Source organism: Panthera uncia, chromosome B4 (assembly GCF_023721935.1).
Source record: "Panthera uncia isolate 11264 chromosome B4, Puncia_PCG_1.0, whole genome shotgun sequence".
NCBI lineage: Eukaryota > Metazoa > Chordata > Mammalia > Carnivora > Felidae > Panthera > Panthera uncia.
Genome location: NC_064809.1, coordinates 28,241,261 through 28,265,574, shown reverse-complemented (window position 1 = coordinate 28,265,574; position 24,314 = coordinate 28,241,261). Strand labels below are relative to the sequence as shown.

The following is a 24,314-nucleotide window of genomic DNA, read 5'->3' as shown; positions in this document are numbered from 1 at the left end:
TAAATCAGACTTTAACAAGAGACAAAGAAGGACACTATATCATAATAAAGGGGACTGCCCAACAAGAAGATCTAACAATTGTAAATATTTATGCACCCAATGTGAAAGCACCCAAATATATAAATGATTAATAACAAACATAAATGAACTCATTGATAATAATACATAATAGTAGGAGATTTTAACAACCCACTTACATCAATGGACAGATCACCTAAGCAGAAAATTAACAAGGACGCAAAGGCTTTGAATGGAGAGCAACACGCAGAAGAATGAAACCGGATCACTTTCTTTAATTTTTTTTTAATATTTGTTTTTGAGAGAAAGAGACAGAGTGCAAGTGGGGGAGGAGAAGAGAGAGAGGGAGACACAGAACTCGAAGCTGGCTCTAGGCTCTGAGATGTCTGCACAGAGTCCGATGCGGGGCTTGAACTCACGAACTAAGATCATGACCTGAGCCAAAGTTGGATGCTTAACCGACTGAACCATCCAGCCTCCCTGAAACTGGCTCACTTTCTTACACCATACACAAAAATAAATTCAAGATGGATAAAAGACCTAAATGTGAGACTTGAAACCATTAAAGTCCTAGAGAAGAACACAGGCAGTAACCTCTTTGATCTTGGCTATAGCAACTTCTTACTAGTTATGTCTCCTAGGGCAAGGAAAACAAAAGCAAAAATGAACTACCGGGACTTCATCAAAATAAAAAAGCTTCTGCACGGTGAAGGAAACAATCAACAAAACTAAAAGACAACCTACTGAATTAGAGAAGATACTTGCAAGTGACATATATGATACAACATTAGTATCCAAAATATTTAAAGAACTTATCAAACTCAACACCCAAAAACCAAATAATCTGATTAAAAATGGGCAGAAGACAGGAATAGACATTTTTCCAAAGAAGGCATCCAGATGGCCAACAGACACATGAAAAGATGCTCAACATCACTCATCATCAGGGAAATACAAATCAAAACTACAATGAAATATCACCTCACACTAGTCAAAAGGACTAAAATTAACAATGCAGGAAATAACAAGTGTTGGCAAGCATGTGGAAAAAGGAGAACCCGTTTACACTGTTGGTGGGAATGCAAACTGCTGCAGGAACTCTGGAAAAGAGTATGGAGGTTCCCCAAAAAGTTAATATAGAACTACCCTATGATCCAGTAATTGCACTACTAGGTATTTACCCAAAGGCTACAAAAATACTGATTCGAATGGACAAATACACCCCAGTGCTTAAAGATGCACCATTAACAATAGGCAAATAATGGAAAGAGCCCAAATGACCATCAACTGATGAATGGATAAAGAAGATGTAGTATATATACACACAATGGAATACTACTCAGCCATCAAAAAGAATGAAATCTTGCCATTTGCAATGACATGGATGGAGCTAGAGAGCATTATGCTAGCAAAATAAGCCAATCAGAGAAATACAAATACCATATGATTTCACTCATATGTGGAATTTAGGAAACAAAACAAAGAACCATAGAGGGGAAAAGAAAAGAGGAAAACCAAGAAAGAGAGTCTAAATGACAGAGAATTAAATGATGCCTAGCAGAGGGGAGGTGGATGGGGCAATGGGTTAAATAAATGACGGGTTGTTTTTTTTTAATGTTTATTTATGTTTGAGAGAGAGAGAATGCACGCACCAGCACAAGTGGGGGAGGGGCAGAGAAAGATAGGGAGACAGAATCTGAAGCAGCCTCCAGACTCTGAGCTGACAGCAGTGAGCCTGATGTGGGGCTTGAACTCACACACCGTGAGATCATGACTGGAGCCAAAGTTGGACGCTCAACCAATTGATCCACTCAGGTGCCCCTAGGTGATGTGTTTTAAGGAGTGTACTTGTGATGAGCACCAGGCGCTGTATGCAAGTGTTGAATCACCATATTGTACACCTGAAACTAATATTACACTGTATGCTAACTAAATGGAATTTAATAAAAACTTGGAAAAAAAAAAGGATCACTGATTGTCTTCTGTCAGATTCCTCCACAGTGTTAGCAGTATTTGTTATGCTTTTTATTTGTTTAGTAACTATTTGTTGAAATAAAAAAAACTGTCAAAAGTCACAGATAAAGAGAGGATCCTAAAATTAGCAAGAGAAAAGTGATTTGTCATCCGTAAGGGAGCATCTTTAAGATTACTAGTGAATTTCTCAGCAGAAACCTTATAGAATAGAAGGGATTGTGATGATTTAATCAAGGTATGTAAGAAAAAACTACCAGCCAAGAATAATATATTTAGCAAACCTTCCTTCAAAATGAAGGAGAAATTAAGATTTTCCTAGATAAACAAAAGCTGGGGGAGTTTATTACCATTAAATTTGCTCTAATGTTAAAGGGAGTCCTTTAAGTTGAAATGAAAGGACACTAGACAGAAACATGAAACTATATGAAAATATAAGACTTCCTGGTAAAGATAAATATATGAACACATACAGAATCCTGTAGTATTGTACTGTTGGTGTGTCAGCCACTTTTACTTCTTGTATAGAATTTAAAACATGAAAGCATAAAAAGTAACTACAAACCTATGTTAATGAATACACAATATAAAAAGATGTAATTTGTGACATCAATAACATAAAATGGGTGAGGATAAACATGTAAAGGAGTAGAGCTTCCTATTTACTTGAAGTTAAGGTGTTATCAGTTTAAAATACGTTGTTATAACCTTAAGATGTTTTATACAATTGCCATGGTAACCACAAAGAAATTACCTATGTAAGTACACAAAAGGAAATGAGAGACCTACAGTTTCTGGTCCAGCATGTAAGAAGCTTAGAAGCATGTAAAGAGCTTAAAAGTTGCCACTTTCTCCTAACACATAAAGAGCTGAACAAAATGAAAAATCAACAATTCTTCTAAGATCTAGAAGAAAAGTGAGGTCACAGGGCAAATCACTGCCCCCAGGGTTGGAGAAACAGGCACATACAGAGATTCACAACTACTGGAGTAGAAATCCATGAGCAAAAATCTCAGCAGGAACCAGTGCCTAAGTAGGAAAACCTGAACAGTAATTGACAATTTGCTGGAGACTCAATGTGGACAAGTATGAAAGTTAAAAACTACAGAGGAGCCCAGTCATTGGGGAGGTGGGATCTCATCCTTTTGTGACTTTTACCCCATGGAGCTCTACTGGATTGTCACAGTGAGCACTGGGCAAAAAACCTCTCATGCCTCATGGTAGGAGGAGGAGAAAAGTACTCATTCTGAAGGACACTAGAACATTGTTCATTTTTCTTTTTTAACGTTTATTTACTTATATTTGAGAGACAGAGGGAGATAGACAGTTGGGGAGGAGCAGAGAGAAAGGGAGACAGAGATTCCCAAGCAGGCTCCGCAGCTGTCAGTGCAGGGTCTGATGTGGGGCTTGAACCCACAAATCCTGAGATCATGACCTGAACCAAAACCAAGAGTTGGACGCTCAACTGACTGAGCCACCCAGGTGCCCCTGGACCATTCTGTTCTTCATAATAAGGACTGTCCTCAGGAGAAGCTATCTACCAGAGACTAACTTGAATCTAGAATCTTGAATCTTGAATCTAATCTAGACTAACTAGATTAGACTAACTCTATCAGAGTCTAATCTATCTGAAGGAAGGGAAATATCCATTTCCAGCTATTTCTAGACTTCCATTTGGGGGAAGGAGAATATGAAACTCTAACCCCATCTTGCCATTTGTCCCAGGTAAGGGGAAAAAAAACCCTAAGAAGTACTGGTCAATTTCATAGTCTAAGGGCACAGGTATACCAAAAGACTGAGGCCTAGTCATACTGCCATAAATACTTACCCTCCCCTCAACACCTTACCATCACATTATTAATGGCCTGTTTACAGTAGTTCTTTTTGCCCAGTACATCATGTGTGCTTTCCAACAAAAAATTATGAAACATGTTAAAAGGCAAAAAACAGTTTGATCAGTGAAAAAAACATCAGAATCAGAGTCAGATAGGGCAGGAATGTTGAAATTAACAACCTGGAAATAAAAAAATTTTTGATGAATATGCTAAGGACTTTAATGGAAAGAGTAAAGAATCTGCAAGAAGAGATGGATAATGTAGCAAAGAGATAGAAATTCTAAAAAAATAAATAAAAGAGAAATGCTAGAGTTCAAAAACACCATAACAGAAATGAAGAATGTAAGATGGACACTAAATTACAGATCCAGGAAGCTCAGAGAACACCATTTGGCAAAAAAACTACACCGATGCATATCATATTAAATTGCAAAAAATCAAAAGAAAGAGTGTGCAGATAAGAGAGAAAAGTCTTCAAGGAAGCCAAAGGAAAAAAAACACCTTACACAGAGAAAAGTAAAGATAAGAATTACATTTTCTCCTCAGAAATCAAGCAAGCAAGAAGAAAATGGAATGAAAATATTCAAAGATTGAGAGAAAAACCCATCAATCTAGAATTTTATAAACTGTGAAAATATCCTCCAAAAGTGAAGGAAAAGTCTTTCTCAGAAAAACAAACATTGAATGAATTTGTTGCCAATAGATTTTTCTTATAAAAAATGTTAAAAGAAGTTCTTTGGAGTGAAGGAAAATGATATAGATCAGAAAGGAATCTACATAAAGAAAGGAATTGTATTAGATAAGGAATAAGTAAAAGAAAAATAAAAACTTTGATTTTTCTTATTCTTATTCTTATACTCTACTGACTGAGCCAGGCAGACACCCCTGATTTTTCTTATTCTTAATTTAACTAACAGATAACAGTCAAAATAATACCAATGATGTATTCAATCATGTATGTGTAACTACTTATCATACTTATGTATAAATGAAATAAATGATAACAATCAAGAGACAGGAGGAAAGAGTTAGGAGTATTTTGTTTTCATAAGGTACTTGCACTACCAGTAAAATGTTACAGTGCTATTTGAAAGTGGACTTGGATTAGTTGTATATAGCAAGCTCTAGATCAACACTAATTAAAGTTTAAAAATTAAGTATAATTGATATTCTAATAAGGAGAAAATAGAATCTCATAAAATGCTCGGTTAAAACCATAAAGGGCAGAAAAAGTGTTACAGACAAAAATAGGAACAAAGAACAAGAGGAACAAATAGAACACAGTAATAAATATGGTAGATATTAATCCAACTATATCAATAAGCACTTTATGTGTCAATGGTCTAGGGGTACATGGGTGGCTCAGTTGGTTAATTGTCTGAGTTCAGCTCAGGTCATGATCTCCCAGTTTGTGAGTTCAAGCCCCACGTCAGGCTCTGTGTTGACAGCTCAGAGCCTGGAGCCCACTTCAGATTCTGTGTCTCCCTCTCTCTCTGCCCCTCCCCCACTTGCGCTCTCTCTCTCTCTCTCACTCTCTCTCTCCCTCCCCCAAAAATAAACATTAAAATTTTTTTTAATGTCAATGATCTAAATACACTAACTAAATGACAGAGATTGTTGGAGAGGATCAAAAAGCAAGATCCAACTATATGTTGTCTGCAAGAAACCCACTTAAAATATAAAGACACATATAGATTAAGAGAAGAGGTATGGACCACATGATTTCATTCAAATGGGGAATTTAACAAACAAAACAGATAAACATATTGGGGGAAAAAGAGAGAGGCAAACCATGAAACAGATTCTTAACTATAGAGAATAAACTAAGGGTGCTAGAGGGGAGGTGGGCAGGGGGATGTGCAGAATGGAGAGCCCAGAGATATACTCACAAAAATATAGTTAACTAATCTTTCACTAAGGAGCAAAGGTAACACAATGCAGACAAACTGTCTTTTCAACAAATAGAGGTGGAAAAACTGGATATCTACATGCAAATAAAAGGATCTAGACAGACCTCACATCCTTCACAAAAACTCAGAATGAATCATAGAACTAAATGCAAAATTGAGAACTATAAAACTCCTAGAAGATAATATAGAAAATCCAGATGATCTTTAGTATTAGTATGCCAATGACTTTTCAAATGTAACAGCAAAACACAATCCATGAAAGAAATAATTGACTTCATTAAAATTAAAAATTTCTGCTCTGTGAAAGCATCTGGGTGGCTTAACTTGTTAAGCATCTGGCTCTTGATTTTGGCTCAGACCATCATCTCACGGTTCATGAGATGGAGCCCCATATTGGGCTCTGCAGTGATAGCATGGAGCCTGCTTGGGATTCTCTCTCTCTCCCTCTCTCTCTCTCTCTCTCTGCCCCTCACTCACTCTCTCTCTCAAAATAAATAAACATTAAAAAAATTTCTGCTCTGTGTAACACAATGTGAAGAGAATGGGCAAACAAGGGACAGACTGGGAAAAAAATATTTGCAAAAGACATATAAGATCAAGGACTATTATCCAGAACATACAAAGAGCTCTTTTAAAAAAAAAATTATTTTAAGTAGACTCCACACACAATGTGATAATTGAACTCATGACCCTGAGATCAAGAGTCCCAGGCTCCACTGACTGAGCCAGCCAGGAACCCCATACAAAGAACTCTTAGAACACAACACTAGGAAACAAAAACTTGATTTAAAAAATAGGCTAAAGACCTGAACAGACACTCACCAAAGAAATTAAACAGATGTCAGGTAAGTGTAAGTATATGAAAAGATGTTCAGCATTATACATCATTAGGGAACTGCAAATTAAAACAACAGTGAGACACCACTACATTCCTGTTAGAATGGCCAAAAAAACTGACACCATATACTGACAAGGATGTGCAGCAACAGGAGCTCTCGTTTATTTCTGATGGGAATGTAAAGTGATTCAGCCACTTTGGAAGACAGTTTGGCAGTTTCTTACAAAACTAAACACACTCTTACCATATGACATAACAATCGCTCCTTGGTATTGAAAATTTATGTTCACACAAAAACCTACACACAGATATTTATAGCAACTTTATGCATAACTGCCAAAACTCAAAAGCAACCAACATTTTCCTTCAGTAGGTGAATAGATAAATAAACTGTAGTGTATCCAGACAATGCAATATTATTCAGTGCTGAAAAGAAATGAGCTATCAAGACTTGGAAAGACATGAGGGAAACTTAAGTGCATAATACTAAGTGAAAGAAGCTAGCTTAAAAGGTTACAAACTATGATTCCATGTATATGACATTCTTGAAAAGGCCAAAGTATGGAGTCAGTGAAAAAATTAGTGGTAACCAAGAGTTAGTGGGGGAGAGTGGGATGAATAGACAGAGAATAGAGGACGTCTAGGGCAATGAAACTATTCTGTATGATTCTATATTGGTGGATACATGTCATTGTACATGCCCAATGTACAACTCAGAATTTGCAGCACCAATAACGATCCCTAATGTGAATATGGCCTTTGGATGACAATATATCAATGTAGGTTTATCAACTGTAACAATGTACCACTGTGGCACAAGATGTCAATTGTAGGGTAACTTTCGCCTGTGTGGGGACAGGAGTATATGGGAATGCTCTGTAGTTTCCCCTCAATTTTGCTATGAACCTAAAAATGCTCTAAAAAGTAAAACTTTTTTTCACAAAAGCATAACCTAAAAAACGATAAAAACCCAACCCCCTTCTAACAAAAAAGAAAATAAATGACAAAGCATGCCACTGCAAAAAATAAATGGAGCACAAAGAAAGGAAGTAAAAGAGGGATAGGTTCAGACATACAGAAAATAATGAACAAAATGGCAATATTAAGTCATTCCCTATCAGTAACTATTTAAATGTGAAAGTATCAAACCACAATTAAATGACATATACTGGCTGAATGGGTAAAAAACTTACACACTGGGGGCGCCTGGGTGGCTCAGTCGGTTGAGCGTCCGACTTCAGCTCAGGTCACGATCTCACGTTCGTGAGTTCGAGCCCCGCGTCAGGCTCTGGGCTGATGGCTCAGAGCCTGGAGCCTGCTTCCGATTCTGTATCTCCCTCTCTCTCTGCCCCTCCCCCGTTCATGCTCTGTCTCTCTCTGTCTCAAAAATAAATAAACATTAAAAAAAAAAAAAAAAAAAAAAACTTACACACTGTCCACAAGAGACTCACAGAGATCTAATGACATGCATAGGCTGAAAGTGAAAGGATGGAAAAAAGATATTCCACACAAATGCTAACCAAAAGACAGCAGGGGTAGCATGCTTATATTAGACAAAATATAATTTCAGTCAAAAACTCACAAGAGACAAAGGACATTATATAATAAAGGGTCAATTCACCAGAAAGATATAATGAAAAAAAATATATATATATATATCTCCACCTAACATCAGAGCTCTTAAATACAAGAAACAAACATTGACAGACTTGAAAGGAATAATAGCAACACAAAAATACCAGGAGCTTTAAATACCTCATTTTTAACAATGGATGGAAAAACCAGGCAGAAGGTAAATAACAAAACAGAGGACTTGAACGACAATACAAACCAATTGTAATAAAGAGACGTATGCAGAACAATCCATCCAGCAAAAGAATATACCTTCTCACATGTACATGGAACATTCCCCAGAACAGATTACATGTTAGGCCACAAAAGAAGTCTTAAAAACTTCAAGAAGTTTGAAATTATACAAAGTATGTTTTCTGAATACAAGGGAATAAAATGAGACATTAATAGTAGAAGGAAAACGGGAAGATTTACACATATTTGGAAATTTAACAGCACACTTTTAAACAACCAATGGGTTAAAGAATAAATCACAAGGAAAATTAATAATTAACATATATATTATATATGTAATACATGTACATATTCATATATATAAATTATAACATCTAAAATATTTTTAGTGTTTCCTATTAAGGGTTACAATTTATATCTTTAACTTCTCACAACCTACCTTCAAATAGAATTTCACATAAATTTAAGAATCTGACAATAATTTATGTAAATTTCTTTTTTCTCAATTTTTCCAGTATTAGTTATTCATTTTACATGTAAATATGTACTAAACACCAAAATTCACTTTTACTATTTTTTCTTTAAAGAATACAAAATAGGGGGCACCTGAGTGGCTCAGTCAGTTAAGCATCCAACTCTTGATTTAGGCTCAGATCATGATCTCATGGTTGGTGAGATCAAGACCCACGTTGGGTTCAGTGCTGACAATGCAGAGCCTGTTAGGGATATTCTCTCTCTCTCTCTCTCTCTCTCTCTCTCTGCCCAACTCCTCTCTGTCAAAATAAAGAAATAAACTTAAAAAAAAGAGTAAAAACTATTTACTCACTTATTTACCATAGCCTGTGCTCTTCATTCCTTTTTGTTCATCCAAATTTTTATGTAGTTTCACTTCCCTCTGCCTGAAGGACTTCTTATGTGGTTTCATTTCCATCTGCCTGAAGGACTTTCACATATCTTGGTGTTGGTCATCTGGTGATGAATTCTTTCAACATTTATATGCCTCCAAATGTCTTTATTTTACCTTCATTGTGAAAAATATTTTCACCAAGTAAATAATTCTAGGTTGGCTATTTTTTAGTTTCATTACTTTTAGGATATTACTTTATTCTTTTCTGGTTTGTATTGTTTCCAATGAGATGTTTGTGTACTTAATGTCAGTTTTCTCTGGCTGCTTTTAAGATTCTTTTTTCTCTTTATCAGTAGTTTTAAGCAATTTAATTATAAGGTCTTATAAACTGCATCATGTTTCTTGTTCTTAGGCTTCATTGAGCTACATAGATCTTGTAGATGTATACTTTTCATTACATATAGAAAATGTTTGGTCATTATTCTTTAAATAGTCTTTCTGCTTCCACTCTCCCATATCACATTCTCTTCTTCTGCGACTGTAATCACATGTATATTAAGTTGCTTGATGTTGTCCCACAGCTCACTGAACTGAACTGTGTTCATTTTCGTATCCAATCTCTCTTCCCTTTGTTTTTTATTTTGGATAGGTTTTTTTTTTTTGCTTTGTCTTCAAATTCACTAATCTTTTCTTCTGTGGTGTCTGATCTGCTGCTAATCCCATCCGGTATAATTTTTTGTATTTTCCATATTTGGAAGTTTATATGGGTTATATCTTTTATATATCTCTTTGAAATGCTTCTTTAAAATATGTAGAATATTTATAATAACAGTTTTAATGTCCTTTTCTCCCACTTCTATCATGTGCTCCATATGTGAGTCTGCTTCTTTCTATTGATTGATTTTTCCTCTCACTATGGGTTGTATTTCCCTGTTTCTTTTTATGTTATAATTTTGTTTAAATGGGAGACTTTGTGGATTTTACATTGTTAGGTGCTGGATTTTTTTTTTAATTCTCTTAAATACTTTTGAGCTTTGCCCTGGGATGCAATCTAGTAAAACCTGAAACCATCTGATCCTGTCAATGCTTACTTTTACACTTGCAAGGTAGAACCAAAACAGCCTTTACTCTAAAGCTAATTTGGCTTTTCTCCTAAAGCAATACCCTTCTGAGCATTCTATTTAATGTCTAATAATTATGAGGTTTTCATTCTGGCTAGTGGGAACAATAACCATTCCCAACCCTGTTTGATCTCTGAAGATCATTCTGCCTTTTTCCTTCAGGTGGGCTTTTCTCTAGCCTCAAGGAGTTTCCTCTCAGGTGTGTGCTGATCAATACTCAGCTGGAGACCTGAGAGGAACCCTCTGCAGTTCCCTGTAGTTCTCTTTCTATATAATTCTTTCTTCTCCAGTACTTCACCCTGCAAATTCTAACCACCTTCACCTCAATTCTGTCATTTCAACTCTCTTTCTTCACTCAGGCTCTGTTTCAGTTTATCCCTCTTTGAGCTATGGCCTGGAAAGTATAGAACAGTAAGCTGAGACAATGGTAGGGCTAACCTCATTTGTTTTCCTTCCCTTAGGGAACACTGTCCTGAGCTTTCTGTCGTCCAATATCTGTGAACCAATGTTTCATATACTTTGTCCAATTTCTTATTTGAGGTAAGAGGGTAAGTCCGATTCTTGTTCCATCATGGTTGGAAGAAAAAACCACTTGGTGCTTTTTGGTTCTACTAAATGACTTTACTGACAGTCTGACATCTACTAATAAGACAAAGAGGCCTATACTGAGAGTAATACACTCAGTCAAATATCCACTGTGTATCACTGACATTTTGTATTATGTGCTGATAAAGAAATACTGCCCCCTTTAAGGTTTTTTAAAATAATATTCTCTTCAGTTTTGTGTTTTTTCTCTCCCAACTTTTGATTTTGAAAAATGTGAACCCTTTTTTGGAGAATTTGAAAAAACTTGAAAAATGAAAATCCATAAGCTTTCACCTAGAATCAAAAATTAATATTCTACTGCATATGCTTTATCTCTGTAAATAAATTGAAAGTAAGTTTCACACCTAAATATTTATCCTTTATCTTTCAAGGAAAGGATATTCTCATACATAACCACAATAGTATTATTCTACCTAAGAAATTTAATAAGGGTTCCTGGGTGACTCAGTTGGTTAAGCATCCAACTTCAGCTCAGGTCATGATCTCATGATTCATGGGTTTGAGCCCTGTGTTGGGCTCTGTGCTGACAGCTCAGAGCCAAAGCCTGCTTGGTGTTCTGTGTCTCCCTCTCTCTCTGCCCCTCCCCAACTCGTGCTGTGTGTGTGTGTGTGTGTGTGTGTGTGTGTGTGTGTGTGTGTTTGTCTCCCTCAAAAACAAACATTAAAAAAATTAAAAAAAAGAAATTTAATACCAATACAGTAATATTAGGTAATACATAGCCCATATTCAAATTTCTCTAATTATCCTTTTCTCTTTCCACAATCACAATCCAATCAAAAATTACTCACTGAATTTGGTAATTATAGTCTCATTAATCTCTTTTGTCTGAAACAATCCCCCTGCTATTTTCTGTTATTTATGATGTTGGCATTTTTGAGGAGCTCAGGCCTGCCATCCTGTTTAATTTCAATTTTTAAAGATTGTGATAATCTTAGTAAATTTTATGACAACTGGGAAAGAGAAACTCCTCATTATTCTAGAATTATATTCATCCTGTCACTTTGAAGACTATGCTAAATTCTGAATATGAATAAAACTCATTTAAAGAACTAATACACTTGAAAGTTGCCCAGTGACTCAAATGTGCTATTACAGAATTTAGAAGTGGAAAATATCTCATAGTGCATTTCTCCCTGGCAAAGGGAAAGGCAATTGAGACATTTAGCTTCATTTTGTGTTGTCGTGTTTGTTTTATAGTACTAGGGTTAAAAATGTGGCCCAACTTTTTCACAAGTACTATTCTTGGGTGATTGTTATAGAAAGTCAAATTTTTTCATCTATTCAGCAGCTGAACCTATTGTATACTCCCCCAAGTGAAATGGAAAAGGAAAATGCTCATTGATTTAGAACTCCAGAATATGCATGAGAGAAATAACTGCATATTTTCCCCTGATGAAAAGTATTTCACTTTACTTCCGGATATTTCAAAACTCCCATCTGGTAGTCCACCCTGTTTTTCCACCAGATGGCAATAATCCATAATGGGTGAGCAGGACGAATGGAATGTACACAAGGGCGTGAGCGTTAAAGGGCTATGAGCTTGCAATGTGGTAATGTAGGAAAAATGATGAGTCCCAGGAGAAGAGGATAAATAATGAGTTGCTAAGTCTGGCATGCTAAAAGCTAACAACCACCATCATAAAAGGGATCATATCATTCATCTTTAATTTATTAGTGTAAAATTTAAGAAGAAAACAAGTTGTGGCATTGTTATATTTTTTTGTTTGTTTTTAGAATCACATAGGAAAGAAAAGCTGATAGAGTGGAGAAGTTGTTGATTTTCAAGTAGAGTTTCTCAAATTCAGCACCAAAAAGACACTGTATATTCCTAACAGAAGTCACAAATTGAGGGATGCCTGGCTAGCTCAGTCAGTAGAGCGTGAGACTCTTGATCTTGAGGTTGTAAGTTTGAGCCCCACATTGGGTGTAGAGTTTACTTGAAATAGATAAATAACCGCATTAAAAAAAAAAAGTCATAAGTTCAGAGCATTCGAAGAAAAGGGAGGGAGAAAGGAATCTGCAGGAGCTGCTCAGGAAACCTGGAGACCATTTCTCTTCCCCAGCACCATGGCTTGATGGGGAATCCTGCTGACACCTCACGAGTCTATCAAAATCTGTTTAACTGAATATTCCTTCTTGGTTTTGGTTTTGGGTGGTATCATACAAATCCAACCCAATGCTACACCATCTCATGCAAATAATTCCCAGTGTGTTATAGTGCAAAATTACTGTACAATTCTACACGTTGGCAGGTTTCCTTTCAAAAGACTTTTCCCCCACTGGATATCTGTCATTTTCTTCTCCTCTGGGTTCCTTTTTCTAAGTACTGAATATTCCTGTGATAAAGGCCAGGCTGCTCTTTTTGAAGACTAAATAGTACTAACTTTTATCATTGTTTTTACTATTTTCCTTTCTTTCATTTTGAAAAATAACAATATAGAGTTCAAAGGAAACTGAAAAGAATCTAAATGAAGTTGTTTATTGGAACACAATCATACAAAATTTCTAAGGAAACTGTTAGGAACATTTTGCTGTTGGTGTTTTGAGAAATAGATCAATTATCTATTTAACGTAGGTAAAGATGGTATATAAAGAAAAAAGACCAAGATAACAGTGAGAAGAGATGCAATCCAGGGAATTCAGTTTTTTGTTTAGACAATGCTTTTTTAAAGGGGGCTATGATAAAAAGCTCTTATCCTTTTTTAAGTACATTTTTGTCTACATTATAAGTGATGAATATAAAAACATTAAGAATGAAGAAAAGTAAAGAGTTACCAATCTGAAGACAATTGCTATTAACATTTTAGTGTATTTTCTTCCATTGTTTTTTTCCGGAAATAAGTTTATTTTTGTCTTTTGAAAAAATCTGTTTTCATGATTGTTTCATGTTTTTCATGAACTGATTTCTTACATTGCATGATAACGTATGTATTTTCCTATGTGATTAGAAACAATAAAATTATTTTATTTTTATTTTATTTAAAGGAATATTTAAAAATTTTTAATGTTCATTTATTTGTTTAAAAATTTTTTTTAACATTTTATTTATTTTTGAGAGACAGAGAGAGACAGACCATGAATGGGGGAGGGGCAGACAGAGAGGGAGACACAGAATCTGAAGCAGGCTCTAGGCTCTGAGCTGTCAGCACAGAGCCTGATGCAGGGCTCGAACCCACAAACCGTGAGATCATGACCTGAGCTGAAGTCAGACGCTTAACAGATGAAGCCATCCAGGCACCCCTAAAATAATTTTAATTGCTTCATAATGCTTTGGTAAGGATAAGCCATACTTTAATTAGCCTATTATTAGATATTTATTTAGTTTCTCCTTTTTGATTTAACAAATAGCACGGTGATAAACATGTTGGTGTATACAAAATATTTTCCATATTTAAACTTTCTTAGAAAGGATTCCCAAGAATGAAATCACTAGTTCAACAATGATAAAATATTTTAATGCTTTAATTTTCATTTGTATCACTGCCAATTTTCTTTTCAATAGAGCTAAATCAGTTTACACAGCTAATCGCAGTGTGCAAGAATGCAGCTTTCACACTAATGTCGTTGCTGAGTATTATAAAAAACAAGCAACCAAACACTTTACTAAATGGCCTCTTACTAGTGCTTTAATTTGCATATCCTTGATTAGTAGTGAGATGGAACCTTTTCCCACTGTTTGCTAAACAGTTGAATTTCCTCTTTTATTAATTGTTCATCCTTTGATCATCTTATGTCCTTTGTTCATCTCTTGGGGTCTCTGTAATCTCCGTTTACAAAGAGAACTAAGAAGCACTATCTAGAGAAAGGCCTTCTGTATGCAACACTGTGGAATTCTTCCCCTTTTAAGTCTTTTCAGAGGCAGCATTGGAACTGCAATGTGAAGAGGAATCCAGGAAGGGCAGGAAAGATATATATTTCCTGTGATATATTTCTGTCTGCTGTACCAGTGAAATAAAAGTCCATGTTACCGTGGTGAAATCGCTCTCTTCTTTACTTAAGCCGGTACTCGCTCGAAAACTGCATTCTAATAAGTTTTGACCACTTTTCAAATATCATGTTTACATGTTATATAACACCAGAAATACACGTCATATAAGTCACTGTGGAGCCATGGTGGTTCCACAAAATGTTGCCATTCCAGGGTCTTTTAAAATGATTTACTTAGACATAATTTAATTTAACTTAGCTTGGAACCAAGTTATTATCCTTTATTCTGTAGCCACTTCCTGGGAGGCTGGCACTTCATATATAATTTTTCTTATATGGATACAACTAGAGCAAGTACTGAAAGGGGGCATAAATACAGAGTCCTGTCTCTGAAGTGGCAGTGGATGAGCTGAACTTTTCCCTGCATAGGTGACTATCCAGACCCAGGCTCTAAGAACATTCCTCCTCCTGGCAATGACAGGGCTTAAGACCAGTAAATAGGACTCTAATGCTGACAGTGACTTGAAACAGCCTAAATTCCCTATATGAAACACCCAGATAATCATAGTTCCTCTTATCCAATGGATATTTTAAGGATTACAAAAGAAAAATCTTTGAGGTTGAAAGGAATAGCATTAAGTATTACTATATTTCAGTAAATGTTATTTTAAAACCTAAGTCAAGACTCAAAAATGATCTCCTTTGTCAAGTATCTTGAGATCATAAAGAGAATCAAGGAATATTGGGAATGGATAGGGTCATGGAATCATCACAGCTAACTCTCTCCTTTGACAGAGGAAGAAACCAAGTCTCTGAGAGGTTTCAGCCAAGATGACACTTGAATAAAGTGACAATGCTAATTAAAGACAGAACTTGCATGCTAGAGTGGGGGTCCTGAGTTTCCTCCAGATATCTTTCTAGCACCTCCCTCTTCATCTAGTGGGTAGAAAGTTACTATGCATCATCTTTAATAGAAGTGTTTCAAGCTCCCTCTTTATTCTGAGAGCTAATTTTTTTAAGAGACAGAGAGAGCATGTGTGCACGCGAGCGTGGGGGCAGGGGCAGAGAGAGAGAGAAAGAAAGAGAATCGCAAGCAGGCTCCATGCTGAGTGTGGAGCCACTGGATCCCATGACCCTGAGTCACAGGACCCAGTGGAGCCAGTGGATCATGATCTGAGTTGAACTCGAGTGTCTGATGCTCAACCTACTGAGCTACCCAGGTGCCCCCTAAGAGCTAAATTTCTGTTCACAGTAAAAATAATTACTTCAGGGGGACCGTGGCTGGTTCAGTGGGTAGAGCATGCAACTCTTGATCTCAGGATCATGAGTTCAAGCCCCACGTTGGGCGTGGAGACTACTTTAAAAACAAAAAACAAAAAAAACACACCAAGTGCTTCAAATAGGCTAAAATATGTATATAAAGTTCTCTGACAAAAGACTGTGAGTTTATTTAAAGATAAAATATTTTATGTCTAAAAGCTTAAGAAATAGGCATCAAAGAGCAGGTTTTAATCAAACCGAAGCATCTTTTTAGCTTGTGTGCTGCTGTAAACACAAGAGGACAAAGGTCACTGAAATGAAGTGGAACCAGTTTGACAGAGAGCATTCAATCTGGTTTCAACAGTTTGATTAATATCAGAAGAAATAAATTTGTTACACTAAGGAAGAGGGCTCTGGAATCCTTGTGATTTAAGAGGCTACACCCCTCTTTTCAGCTGATCAGTTAAGTGAATGTGTTAACTCTCTATGGAAATAATGCAGGTTGCAATGAGGAAATTGCATATCAGTACATCAGAGAAGCATCTTCATCAAACACTGGGAAAACAGGCAAGTTGATTTATTTGTGTGAAGCTAAGGGGAATTGTATTAGTAGATACTTTTTTTTTTTTTACAGTTTATTTATTTTTGAGACACAGAGAAGAGTGACCAGGGGAAGGGCAGAGAGAGAGGGAGAGAGAATGTCAAGCAGGTCCCGCACTGTCAGTACAGAGCCTGATGTGGGGCTCGAACTCACAAACCATGAGATATGACCTGAGCTGAAACCAAGAGTCAGACAGACGCTCAACCAACTGAGCCATCCAGGCGCCCCTGTATTAGTAGATACATCTAATGATCCAGAGTTCAAACTTGTAAGTGTTGCTCATGAAGCTACATGCTTAGATAGAGAGGAGACAAACTGTAAAATCAAGAGAGAGAGTATCTTCTCCCTCCCCCCAATTTCTTTAAATATTAAAGAACTTTTGCTTTCTTTTATATATTTTCCCCCAACTTAAGTAGGATTTAATATATATTTAGATACACAAGAATCTGTCTTCTTTCATTCCGTGCATGCACATAAACACACACACATGAAATAGTATGAGTTAATTAAATGGAAAACACAGTAAGAAAGTTCTACGTGGCAAGAACTTTTTTTTTTTTTTTAATTTTTGGGACAGAGAGAGACAGAGCATGAACGGGGGAGGGGCAGAGAGAGAGGGAGACACAGAATCTGAAACAGGCTCCAGGCTCCGAGCCATCAGCCCAGAGCCTGACGCGGGGCTCGAACTCACGGACTGCGAGATCGTGACCTGGCTGAAGTCGGACGCTTAACCGACTGCGCCACCCAGGCGCCCCAAGAACTTTTTTTTTTTAAAAAAGAGAGAGAGAGAGAGAGCGAGCATGAGCAGGGAAGGGGCAGGAGGAGAGGGAGACAGAATCTTAAGCAGGTTCCACACCCAGTGCAGATCCTGCCGTGCGACCTCTGTCTCACAACCATGAGATTATGACCTGAACCAAAATCAAGAGTTACACACACAAACGACTGAGCCACCTAGGAGCCCCTCTTTTCTTGCTTTCAAACAAAACTGGTAAGGCAGCAAAAAGAACTGTTTTACTTTCTCACTGGCCTTGCACCCAAAAGAAAGTGAAGAACATGTTTTGAATTGCCTAAAAACAAAAGGAAGAGACATAAAGGCTGCACATGAGCACAAAGTGAAAATGTCTCAAAATCCATGAAAATAGACGACAGGGATATTTAAGGAAACCAACACCTTGCTCTTGTGGAAACTGTCACAGATCATGTAGTGGCTGCATTTTACATCTTCTATGCTGAGTGAGAACATTGGTATTTTCGTGACTCACAAGGACAGGGGTGTGCTGCCTGCTGAATCACCCACCCTCCTCTCTTCCTGGGGTGCCTGAATGTTCCAAGACACTAATGGAGGATTAAATCGTGGTTACCATGACAGCTACTTAAATGCTGTCATGATAATATCAACAGATGTAGTACAGTGTTCCCTGAAAATTGAAATTTTATTTTACCCCCTTCAAAAACTTCAATAATTTTAATCATTGAAGTTCTTTAATAACTATGCAAAGTTGGTCTAAAGAATTAGTAGTATTTTTCTTAACTAGATAGATTGCTATATTAAGATATAAGTCATCTCTTAAAATTTATTTCATCTAGTGAACACTGATTGATAAATGATGTTGCCTATTGTATTTTTAGAAATTAAAATAATATCAAAGTAGAAATAAGAATGCAGTTTTATCAATTTTTTTGAAGTCTAGAAACTCAAATTTACAAAAACAAATCTGAATACTTTAAGCATTAGCCAGCATCTTGTGGTAACGGGCTGTTTTTTTATGTGTGCCAGCAGTTTATGCAAACTGTAACATGTAAAAACCTGCCTGTGGAGTGTTTGTATGTGGTAGGCTGATGTTCTGTCCCTCTCTTCCCTCGGTTCCAATGATTAGATAATCAGCAGCAGATTTTTATGTATATTTTAAAAATCTTACTTTCGGGGAAGTTTAAAATATCTTTTGGGATTACCGTGAAGCCTCAACTACTGAGGAGCACTTAGACTCATTAAAATGAACAGCAGGAAAAGTTCAATGACCTTGAGGGTTCTTGAAATGCCTTTACTAAATGTTTTCAAAACTCGGCTCAAGCATTTGCTGCTGCTTTTCTGATAGAGTGTTTTTCTCCTTTCATTTCACCTGCCCTCAGGGTATTGGTTATTCTTTTTTTGCTGGAGTGTCACTAGGAATCCTTCTAATTTCAGTGGGACAAATTATCAAAATTATCAAAGGCTAAACTGTTCCTCAGGCACATGTTTAATCAAATGTGTCAGTCAGGGACCTATCAGGAAAAGGTCCACTTAAATGAATTTAACGGAAGTTAATTTAATGATGGCACTATTCACAGAGGTGTGGGTAGGGTTAAAGGAACCAACAAGAGGGTGGTGAGGCACTCAGAGATTAGTACAACCAGGAGTCATTCCACCATCCAGACCTCTAGGTGGAGGAGGAAAGCCCGATTAATGCTCCAGTGCCTGTACAGAGCAGGAACTGTGAGAGAAGAGTTCTTAAAGGGAGTCGCATGTGCAGAGGTGAGCAGCTTCCCCACCACCAGGATCTTGGAAAGGCAGGGCATGGAGAGGAATAAATATCCTGGCCCTTTCTCTCTTTCCACCTTCTATCTTCTGTCACTGCCTCCCAACCAAAAACCAACAGGGCAAGGGAGCCTGGTTTTGATACAATTCCAAGGGATTGGCCTCCAGGGCAAAACGCAGGACACCAAGGGGTGGAGAATGAATCCAGGGATGGTGGCTGGGTATGGAGAATAACCAGCCTATTAAACATAGAATTTTGGATTGAGTAAATTTTGTGCATGAATTCTGTTCTGAGCTCTGCTTTAAAAAAAAAAAATTTTCTTGGTTCTCGGCTATTTGGGTAGTCTGTATTGCCAGATATCTGATTTATAATTAATCCGACTTACGGTTTTGTAGTCACATCATCACATTTGGATTCATACTGGGAAATGATAAAGTTAAACTTCATGGAGCAATAAAGATGACAATATGCATTTTAATATTCTAATATTTTTAACATAATTCTGGCCACACAAAAACAAACGTTTCTTCTTTTTTTTTTTTTAATTTTTTTTTTTAATGTTTATTTATTTTTGAGACAGAGAGAGACAGAGCACGAATGGGGGAGGGTCAGAGAGAGGGAGACACAGAATCTGAAACAGGCTCCAGGCTCTGAGCTGGCAGCACAGAACCTGACGCGGGGCTTGAACTCAGGGACCGCAAGATCATGACCTGAGCCGAAGTCGACGCTTAACCGACTGAGCCACCCACGTGCCCCCAAACGTTTCTTCTTAAGTATGGGACAGAGAAAATCCTCCAGGATTGACTCTTCAAACCATTATTATACACAACTATAAGACTGAATTGGTAGACATACACTGAAAGCAATGCAAATTTCACATGCTCACCTAAAGGAGTATAGGGCCCCCGCTACCATGGAGTTGGAGAATTCATCTAGCATCTTTCGGAAAATATGATCATGATGGTTAGTTCCATCTTGCGCATGTATTTAGAAAATTTCACAAATTCACACTTAGGGCTGTTATTGAAAATAGAAGAGAAGTTATTGTTGCTCGGTTCCCAGAATTTCCCTGGTGGGGTTAACCTCCGACTACCCACTGTACGCATCCTTTACTAATTTCCCTCTTCTCTGCCTCCTTTCCTCACTCCCCTGCTTCTTCCATCCCCTCCCAAATAAACTATCTGCACTTTAATCCTTGCCTCAAGGTCAGTTTCTGGAGGAACCTAAACTAAGAAAAGTATATTTTCATCCCTTGCCTGTGTAAATCTGTAAAGGTCTAATTTCCACAATTTTATAACAAATTACTCTTTTACAAAGAGTTGAAAAACTCCACAGAACTTCAACTTTATCATTTACTGACCACCTACCAAATGCCAAGTTTGGGGCTATCTTCTTTAATCCTTCCATCCAATCATATGGATTTCAGTAATGTGATTTGTTTGGGTGTTTTATCTACTGTACCAAATTGTATAAACATACATAAAGTTTTATCTACAAATTTACTTATTGCCAGATACTCGGTACAACCGCCAGTACAATGTTGACTCAAGGTGGTGAAAGCAGATATTTTTGCCTTATTCCCAAAGTTAGAGTAGTATCTCCACTTTTAAATCAAGAAATATTATTTCTATATTACCTGTGTTTCACACTGAAACATTGTACTACTGCTTAATTATGACAAATACTAAAGGTTTTCATGTAGTGTAAATAGACTTCAATAATGAGTTATTGGTCATTGCTTTTTATTAATTTTAAGGTGATTTCTTAGTGCCTATATCTGAGTTATAAAGTTTAAATGGCTGCATATATAATTTAAAGGATATAAGCAGAACAAATTAAAATATACCTTTAATTATTGATTGGCTGATTACATAGTTTAAATGTTAAAGCCAATTACTAATTTTCTGGTGTTAGGTAGCCCTGGCTATACATCCTGGAAAAATTTCGAGGTGGCAGTTTGCCTTTTAGTCCTAATTACTTATGCCTGAATTTGTCTCTAACAAAAAGTGTGAAAACACTTATCATGTAAGTTTATATTATGAAAACTGAGATTTCACAAGAATATATTAACAAAGCCCTTAAAATCCTCAAGGAGACGGTGTTTTGTAAACTTGAATGCTACTGTAGTCTATGATTATAATTCTTTTTGAAATTTCTGGAAATTAAGTCTAGGAATAAATATAATAAAATTCTGAAACACAGTAGGCAAAGTAATTTCCAGGGCACCTAGGTAATCTTTGGAAAACAGAAGGTAGTTGACATTACAAAGTGGGCAAACTAACAGATATACACAGAAACACATGCTTTCAGTGTTTTTTTCCCAAATATTTTTTTCTTAATTTTAATTAAGAGATGAATAAATGATCCACAAAATTCTAATTTTATTACTTATTTAGAGGATCCAAGTCATTAAAACGTGTCCAAATAAGGCTCTATTTCAAGAAAAATAAAGTTCTTTTGAAAATACACATATATTTGATATGATGTAACCATACTTCAAAGTAAGTATAGTACCTGGGTCTTAAATTATTTCAGTAAGGTACAGTTATTGTTCAATCAAAACTTAATGAAAATAACTGATTTTTTAAAAAGTTTACCTTATAGGGGTGCCTGGGTGGCTCAGTCGGTTGAGTATCAGACTTTGGCTCAGGTCATGATCTCATAGTTTGTGAGTTCGAACCCTGTTATCGGGCTCTGTGTTGACAGCTCGGAGCCTGGAGCCTGGAGCCTGCTTTGGATTCTTGTCTCCCTCTCTCTCTCTGCCCCTCCCCAGCTCATGCTCTTTCTCTCGCTCTCTCTCAAAAATTAATTAATTAATTAAAAAAAAATGTTTACCTTATTTATGTACTAGTTTACCTGATAGGCTTATTTGATTAGGTAAACTTTGATAAAATAGGTGAAGCCTGACTGTTTTAATAACAAAATAAAGATAACAGAAAAAAATTAAATATTTTAATTTAAATTTTTGAGTAGTTAAATCACTCACATGGTTTGAATATCAAAAAGTTTAGATACAAAAAAAAAGTTCAGATATGAATACAGTGAAGGATCTTTCTCAGGCCTTCCATCCACAGATTTCTTATACATCAACAGTTAGTTTGTCCTAGTTTAATGCATATACAAGGAAATACATTATTTTGCACCATTTTCCTGCTTTTTTTCATTTAACAAAAAAACTTGGAGACTGTGATATTAAAACAAAGAATTTTGTCTTTTCTTTGTTAATAGCCATACAGTGTTTGAATGTATGGATTTATCATAACTTAATTAGTTATTCCCAACCATTTGCTATTCTCAACAACATTATAAGAAATACTTTATCATTTCTCATGTATAGAAATACATCTGCAGGATAAATCCCTAGAAGTGAATTGGAGTTCAGAATATGTATGCATTTGTAATTTTGATAGGGACTGCCAAATTCCTGTTTCTCTAGAACCTAGCCAAAGCAGGGATGCCAGATATAATTTTATGCCTTTTCATTTAGAAATACAAAATGAAAAGTCGGTTACCTATTACAGAATTAGAAAGCAGGGCATATTCAGCAATTTACAGAGTACATTTCAACAGAAATCTATTGTGCATCTATCACATGCCAAGTACTTTCAGGCACTTTGGATACACACACACACACACACACACACACACACACACACACACCAAACTCAAATCGCTGCCTTTGTGGAGCTTACATTTGAATTCTACATTTTGGAACTTCATGCTACCTTGTTAGAAGTCAGTTAAATGTCAATATCCTGAAAGTGATCTGTTGAGATCCTGAGCATGGGAGCCAGACATATGCTGCTAGTCTTATTTAAAAACTAACTAGACGCAGTGTTGCAAATGATTTCATAGCTCTCCATCAGGCTCTTCTCAAACAACACACTTGAGCGAGAGCTCTTTTTATCTGACTCCATCTGCTGTTGGTAGTGATCAGCATACTGTGGGCATTGTGGTATCATCTGAGATTATGTTGTGAAATAGGAAGTAGAAGTTACAGGCAGATCAGCAAGCATGCAAACTGTTCAGTTTTCTCTTGCTGAAACCAAGGGTGCCCAGTTCAGGTCTGGGGAGTAGGGAAGATAAAGTTATCAGCACATTCCCATCAGGGCACAGTTTACTTTTTGTAGCCTGTCCTTGTTTTGGTTCTAGAAAGAGATCACAAGGGATTCTATGGAAAAGTTTCGGAAGCATACAGCAGCAACACTCTGTATGCTGAATAAGTGCATGGAAAAGAGAACATGTTAGAAACTGAGGGAGACAGGAAAAACCATTAGTGTCAAGGAAGGGGTGGTGGAAAGTGCAATGATAGAGACAGTCTCTGGCTTGTTTAGAAAGTGTCTTTCCTTTCTAAAATGAAAATATTTTAAAACTGTAGTGCCGCCCACCCATTAAATTTAATAAGAAGGTGGAAAACTAAGGGTTCGAACTTGCCAATAACCCAGTGGGTTCTCTATAGTCATTAAAGAACAAATGGGAATTTAGCTTATGATAAGGAAGCCAGACACAGTGGCATCTTCAAGTATGAGGTGAAGAACAGAAAAGGGCCAATTCCCGAGAGTGACTTTCCAACCATATCCTCCCACTTTTTTTTTTTTTTTTTTTAATTCTGGTATGGTTAAAATTTAATCCCGGCACCATAATAGACACAACAATTGGTTACTGAATGAGTGGTTCCTTATGACCTAATAATGCTGATCAGTTTTCCTCACAGTCATTAGATTTAGGGCTAGAAGAAGGAGCCTTTGAGTTCAGTGAACACACTCCTTTGACAGCTGAGGTCGAGAAGTGTGAAGGGACAATGGTAGAAGCTAGGTGTCTTTTCCAGATTCTCTGTCGAGTACAACTCCTGCCATAGGATCACCATGAAAAACCTTTAGTGCCTCTGACTTCTGGATTCTGTGCTGCCAAAGTGCAAACGCTGCAAACAGTGATGACTTTGGCCAATGACACTGTGGCCCCGGGGCTTGCACACAGCTGGCCCCATGGACAGCCATTGGGCTGCTTCAGCATTCAGCTGAATGCTGAACGAGGGGTCATGCTGCTTTGCAGCAGCCT

The 24,314-nt window shown here is 36.8% G+C and overlaps 1 long non-coding RNA gene across 1 annotated transcript in view; it reads right to left on the bottom strand.

The window, feature by feature from the left end:
* Positions 1–24,314, bottom strand: part of LOC125918676 (uncharacterized) — a 49,702-nt gene that overhangs the window by 24,679 nt on the left and 709 nt on the right. The window lies entirely within an intron of this gene.